The sequence below is a fragment of the Triturus cristatus genome, chromosome 8 (assembly GCF_964204655.1).
Source record: "Triturus cristatus chromosome 8, aTriCri1.1, whole genome shotgun sequence".
NCBI classification, from domain to species: Eukaryota; Metazoa; Chordata; class Amphibia; order Caudata; family Salamandridae; genus Triturus; species Triturus cristatus.
The window spans coordinates 1,572,088,225-1,572,094,809 of record NC_140591.1 but is presented as its reverse complement, the minus strand read 5'-3'; the positions used below and the strand labels follow the sequence as shown (position 1 = coordinate 1,572,094,809).

At 39.8% G+C, this 6,585-nt stretch overlaps 2 pseudogenes; both read left to right on the top strand.

Moving 5' to 3' along the window:
- The first annotated feature begins 627 nt into the window (after positions 1–627).
- On the top strand, positions 628–3,375 carry LOC146806216 (E3 SUMO-protein ligase KIAA1586-like; annotated as a pseudogene).
- Positions 3,376–5,070: 1,695 nt separating this feature from the next.
- Positions 5,071–6,082, top strand: LOC146806215 (olfactory receptor 52E4-like; annotated as a pseudogene).
- The last annotated feature ends 503 nt before the right edge of the window (positions 6,083–6,585 follow it).

The following is a 6,585-nucleotide window of genomic DNA, read 5'->3' as shown; positions in this document are numbered from 1 at the left end:
AAATCTACTCAAGCAGCATAAAGAAGCAGCACCCTGTGGCATGGCTTGTGGTGCTGTCTGTGCTGATTTTACAGCACAGAACAAGCTCCCAGCACTAAAATAAATGCTAGCAATATGACATGCTGAAATTCCACCACTTGCAGAACTTCGAGGAATCTCGCTGAGTTTTTATGTAACTCCGAAGAATGTCATGAAGTTAAACTTTGCAAGTTCTGCTCAACCCTAAAACATACCAGGGCCCTGATTCATCATAATATTGTGTTGCCCTTATGTCATACAAGGTGTTACAAGGGCAACACAATACTAAAGTCAGATTTACTGAGCAGCATAAGGCCACCTTGCCTGCCCTTGCCTTGCTTAATAAATCTGGAGTAATGCAAAGGCAGCACAAATGTCTGCCTTGTGTAACTCTGCACTGGGAAAGCGTTCCATTCATGAAGCATGGGTGTTCCCAGCCATCCACTCATGGTTTTTGGCATATTCCAAGATTTACCAAGACTGGTAACCCTGGGAATGTGTCAAAATGCTACACCTTGTCAGGGAAGGCACAACAAGGAGAAATATCTCTATTTCTCCTCGTTGTTTCCTCTTTCCAAGTGTGCTGCATTCAGACAGAATGAAAGGAAAATGAATAAGCCACTGATTTTGCTGAATTTTTTATCACAAAGACAAAAAAAGAAAACCACTGGTCGGAAGAGGAGGATAACATTTTGGAAATTGAATCCTGCAAAAGGCTTTGCCTAGAGGAAACGGTGATCTGCAAAGTTAACATGGAAAATATAACAGTGATCTCAATCACTTTGTCAGACTCAGGAGATCTCTTTGTTAATGAAACTGTACCAGCTGGCCACAGTGACCCCCAAGACAATGAGCCTGTCACTTGCGAACAGATCTATAAGATTTAGAGCAACCTACCCATGTGCTGGATGTGCTTGCTACAAATAAGGAACAGGCAACTAGTTTGTGCCATGTGTATTGAAGTTGGAGTCTTGAGTTTACACCAGCATGGACGAGCCTCAAAATTGGCAAGAGAGTGGCTACAGTTCCTGATTGGTAGCAACTCCATAACTAAAAAAGACAAACAATATGCCCTGCAGAACACAATCTTGGAGCAATTGGAGGGCAATGCCCAATAGCAGGCTGAAAAGTTTCTTCTTTAAGTACAGCCAGGACTTTTTAGCACAGACTCGCAACATGAAACCATATGCCATATTTTTTGCACAGCATAGATAATCAGCAAACCAAGACCCCAAACCCTATGCCAGATCTGTTAGACTGCAAGTGGCAAATAGTGCAGACATGGGCAAAGTTCTTCACTCTTGCAAAAGCTGAGCTGACACTTGTGACTTTATTGGTGAAGAAAAGAAGATTATTGGATACATGTTTGAAAAAGATGTTATGTTCTGTGTTCTCATGGAGTAGTGTACCACTGTAAATAATAAGTGACAAATGTATCAAGAATTCATGCAATGAGATGCAGCAAGTCATGTTGCTGTGATGCATTAAAGTGGAAGGGCGTGAATGCTCTGTATTTGACATTATATAGCTCATTCCTGTCCTTTCCTTGCACTGGTGCACAATGTGCTGTCTAGCGTCAACACAGGCATCCTTGAACCATGGTGGAAGTGTGCCTTCATTGTAAGCCGGGACCCTTTCTGCACCAAAAACAACCCACTTAGGAATTATCCTCTTCCTATGTGTGCTGCAAAATGTTAAAAAGAAGCAGAAATATATTTTTCCTCTTTAAGTATCACCCAGCGATGCATTCCTAGGTCTACCACTAATGGTAACTTTGAGAATGGGTCACAATCCCTGGGTGGATGCTATGGAACCACCCATGGAACACACTCCAGGAGCAGAGTAATGTAAGGCAGCGAGTTACATTGCACAGTGTTGTGTTCTTCTAGATTTATCAAGCCTTGCGTGGCTTGATAAATCTGACTTTAGGGTTGGGTCACCTTTGCGCACCTTTGCGCACCCTTGAGTGGCACAAGCGTGAAACAACAGCAATGATTAATATGCCCCTATGGCTGTGTGCATCAGGGCAGTGTTTTGGGAGGAGTCTGAGTCTTTTGACTTGTTTCTTCCATTTGCTTGAATTGCAAGAAATCTTGATTGATGTTGCCTCTACAACCGTGAACTGGGCGTCTCGAGTCATGGCATTCTAAATATGAGCAAATGTTATCCAACTCTTGAAACATGGCACGGCTAAGACCACAGGTTTGAGATCACAGTCACCTAGGTATTGGAAGAGGTGACATCAGCTCACAGCTTCAAGGCATTTATTGACATGGTGTACTATCTTTACCAGGTCTCACAAAAATCCAACAGTAAAACACCTGTGCCGAAGAATTTGCTGTCCTGCTGAAAGCCACAAACTGAGGGCTTCATACAAGGATGGTTGCATCAAGCTATTAGACTGTCACGTCAGTTTGGAATAGTATCCAGCCTTATGTTCTCACTTGAAAATGGCAGTTGCGGACTTAAAACGTTCAAATATAGAAAAAGCAAATTACAAATCCCTAGTAGAAAGGCTGATAAGTGTTATTGTGAAAAATGTAGGTATAAAGAGGGATGCATTGAAAATGCTGTGTGAACTCACTTTGAGGATGCAGGGGAACTCCCTAACTCTCCCTGATGCCCTTATTATAATTAACAGATTCAAGTGCTTATTGAATTGGCTAGGTGAAAGGAGGCTGAATTTACAGAAATTGCTTTAGAATCAGAAACAAATTTTAAATTTCATGATGTTGTCTTTCACTTTGAGCCACATTTGACGTGGAAATCATCAAGGAAAGCTTTTTTCAGAGTCTCACAATTTGCCTCCAGAACTTGTTCATAACATCCTCCGTAGGGACTGCCAGCTCACCCGGAGAGGTCTCTTTTTCTAAGTTTGATGATCTGTTTCCCACATCAAGGCACTCTATCCATAGTACAAGCTAGAGGATGCAGATTTTCAGTATGAGGAGAATGAAGGGCTTTCACTTTGCAGAAGGTTTTAAAGCCCACGCAATAAATTGTTCAAGGGTTTCAAGAGCATGAGGCTAGTGGTGGGAGGCAAATACCAGAAAGAATACACCTGCTCCTTATGATTTTGAAGACCTCTGCCATCACCTCATCAGAGTGCATGTGCATATTTCCTGATATGAACAATGCAATCACATCGATGAGAAGCTCACCCCAAAGCAGCAGAGTCAGTAGTCCACTGTTACTGCAATGCAACAGACCCCTCTGGCCCAATTCCACCCTGTAAGTTAAGTAGCAGCATGGCTTACTCAGGGACAACACAGTGTCTATTACCTAGCTTTCAGGGAGTGGGAGTCGAACGATTAAGTGACTGATGCGGAGAAAAGATACCTGTGGAGTATTTTCTAAAAGTGCCATATACTTGATTCTGTATTCTGCACACCACTGTCTTAACTACTGTGTTTTGAAGTTCGTTCATAGGTTTTAACACATTTTTCCCATTTCACCCAGTGTGCAGAATATGGAGTGATTTTAAGTGAACCTAAATATAAAATACACAAATTTCAATAAACAACTAAATACTGTTCAGATTTGATTAAACATAGATTTTAAAAAATGACTCATTAATAAAAATAATATCACCCATTTAAACATTATTTATCAATTGAAAACACTTACCATAATAAAACACGTCCCACCCTACTATCCTACAACCTCAAATATTGCACACAAAATCTGAAGCAATACTAAAAAATAAACATATGATAGCAAATAAAATAATTGCAAAACATACTAAAGTATAGCTTAATTAAAATAAAGTAAATCAATTAATTTACAATACTTAATGAGTTACATAATTATTAATACAATTATTCAATTAAAATGAAACATTAGAAAATGACAACAAAGTCATTAATTTATAAATTGCACAGCTTGTAACATAATTAAATAACTGAATAACATTTGAAAGAAAAATATTGTTTACATTATTTAACAATTAAAACATTTATATAATAAATAGTCTAACTAATTACATTTAAAACATTCCAAAAAATTACAAAAATCAAAATATATGTTAAAATACCTTTGCACACTATTCCCCTATAAAAGCAACAATATGCAATTCTAGAAGAAATTGAAATAAATTCAAAGCAACACTTTAAAAATATTGCAAAAACAATTACTATAACAATTACAGACAACTAACAATAATATATTATTAAATTGAACCACAAAACCATACATTTTTTTTTAAAAAGTCAACATTGATGTTATAACCAACTAAAGGACACATTTCGATGTCTGGCAGCAAGCCAGCTAACAGCTTGTCAAAGGGTTTCCGCCTGACATCGATGGTGTCTCCCCGACGGCTGTATTACAAAACCCCCTGTCGGAGGGAGCGTCGGAATGACCCGTAATCCTATAATGATGGCGGAGTCAGCCTCAGCTCCGCTGTTGGGATTATGATGTCACTTTCCAACAGCCTTTCCATGTCGGCCTTTCTGACATAGAAAGACTGTCTGAAAGTGACTTTGGGAGCCCCTAGCAGCATTTTTTTCACCCCAGCCCTCCGCAATGGGCCCTGGGGGACAACTACGATGCCCCCCTAAAAATCCCTGCAACGCTTCACAGGCCCTGCGTCATGCCTGCCACACAGTGCAGGGATGTTTACAGACATCTATTTTTCAATGGCAGCTTGTGCTGTGGCCCTTTTCCACCTGCCGCACAAGCTGCCATTGAAAAACAGATGTTTCTGAATACCCATAGGATGGTTGCATCCACATTCTCCGGGTGAATCCACGAATTGTGGTAAGGCGGTTCATGACCAACATCCTAATAAGGATATTAAGCACTGAAAAGCACAAAATACTTGCCTGGAATATTCTGTCCCATGATGTTCTTGTCATATTTCTTTTACACTATTTGAGTCAGAGGATTTTTGTGACTTAATATTATTGTTGTGCAGCTAAGAGGATATCTTGGAAAGGTGATACTGGAACAGAGAATCACAAGAGAAATACTAACTCATCAATCTGCAAGCTCTATAACTTGATGATTGTTGACTTGTTTTAAATTCTTGGTTTCTTCTTTTTTAGGGAGCAAATGCTGAAGGGAAGAAGCCAAGATGTTTCACAGATATCATCCTTGAACATTTCCAATTTTCATCCCTCTTCATTCATACTCATTGGCATTCCAGGACTAGAACCTGTCCAGTGCTGGATCTCCATTCCCTTCTGCTCCATGTATATTCTGGCACTCTTAGGGAACTGCACTATTCTCTGCATCATAAAGGTGGAGCACAGCCTTCACGAGCCTGTTTTTTTTCCTGTCTATGCTTTCAATCACTGACCTGATTCTGTCTACCTCTGCACTGCCCAAAATGTTGAGTATCTTCTGGTTCAATTCTCAAGACATCAGCTTCAATGCCTGCCTGGTCCAGATGTTCTTCATCCATTCCTTCACAGCTATGGAATCAGGCTTCTTCTTGGCCATGGCATTTGACCGTTATGTGGCAATCTGCAATCCTCTCAGGCACTCAGCTATCCTCACCAATCAAACAATAGGTAAAATTGGTATTGTGGTAGTGTTCAGGGGAATAATCTTTTTCTCCCCACATGCATTCCTCGTAAAAAGCTTGCCCTACTGTCACACCAATGTAGTCCCCCACACCTATTGTGAGTTCATGGCCATCGTAAAGTTAGCTTGTGCAGACACATACACAAGCAAAGCGTACAGTCTCACTGTGGCTTCACTTATAGGAGCTTTTGATTTGCTGTCAACAGTCCTGTCATACATTTTTATCCTTCGGTCGGTAATGAGCCTACCTTCAAAAGAAGCAAGCCGCAAGGCATTCAGCACCTGTGGTTTACACATCTGTGTCATTTTAGTGTTTTACACAACTGCAGTGTTCACCTTTTTGACACATCGGTTTGGTCACAACATATCTCCAGAGATTCACATCACAGTTGCCAATATCTACCTCTTGGTGCCACCAACTTTGAATCCTATTATTTACGGTGTCAGGACAAAGAAGATTCGTCAGTGGGTGGTGATGATTTTACATCAAAAAAAGAAACTGAGGATGATTGACATGCATTCCATCAATAAGGAATAAATATAAAATACACATTTGCAATTGCTGATTGTGTAGATATTGTGATCTCTCATTTAGTAAAATGTTCATATTTAAACAGAAGTTAAACACATGTTCAACACATATCACAGAATTCATTTTCTGGGGTACCAGAATAATAGCATCATCTTTAAGTAATGATGAATAATCCACTTTATGAAGAGGCACTAACAAGGGTCCTACATTACAAGAACGTGTTTGTGCTAAATGCTTTGTAACATGAAAAAATTGTATGTGGTGCGCGGGTCAGGTTTAGTCCACTGATGTCATGTCAGGTAGGTGGTTTTATTTTACTGTGAATAAGACACCGAAGGCAAATTTGATAACAGGTTGGACATCAATAGCCACAGGTACACCACACATCCTGCTTATCAATAATTGCTAATTGTTCACCTACACATATTTCGATGTTCGAGAATTTTTTTGGAGAGGATACGTAATGTATAGTTTTGTTCATTTCTAATTAAACATGTGTAATATGCAAT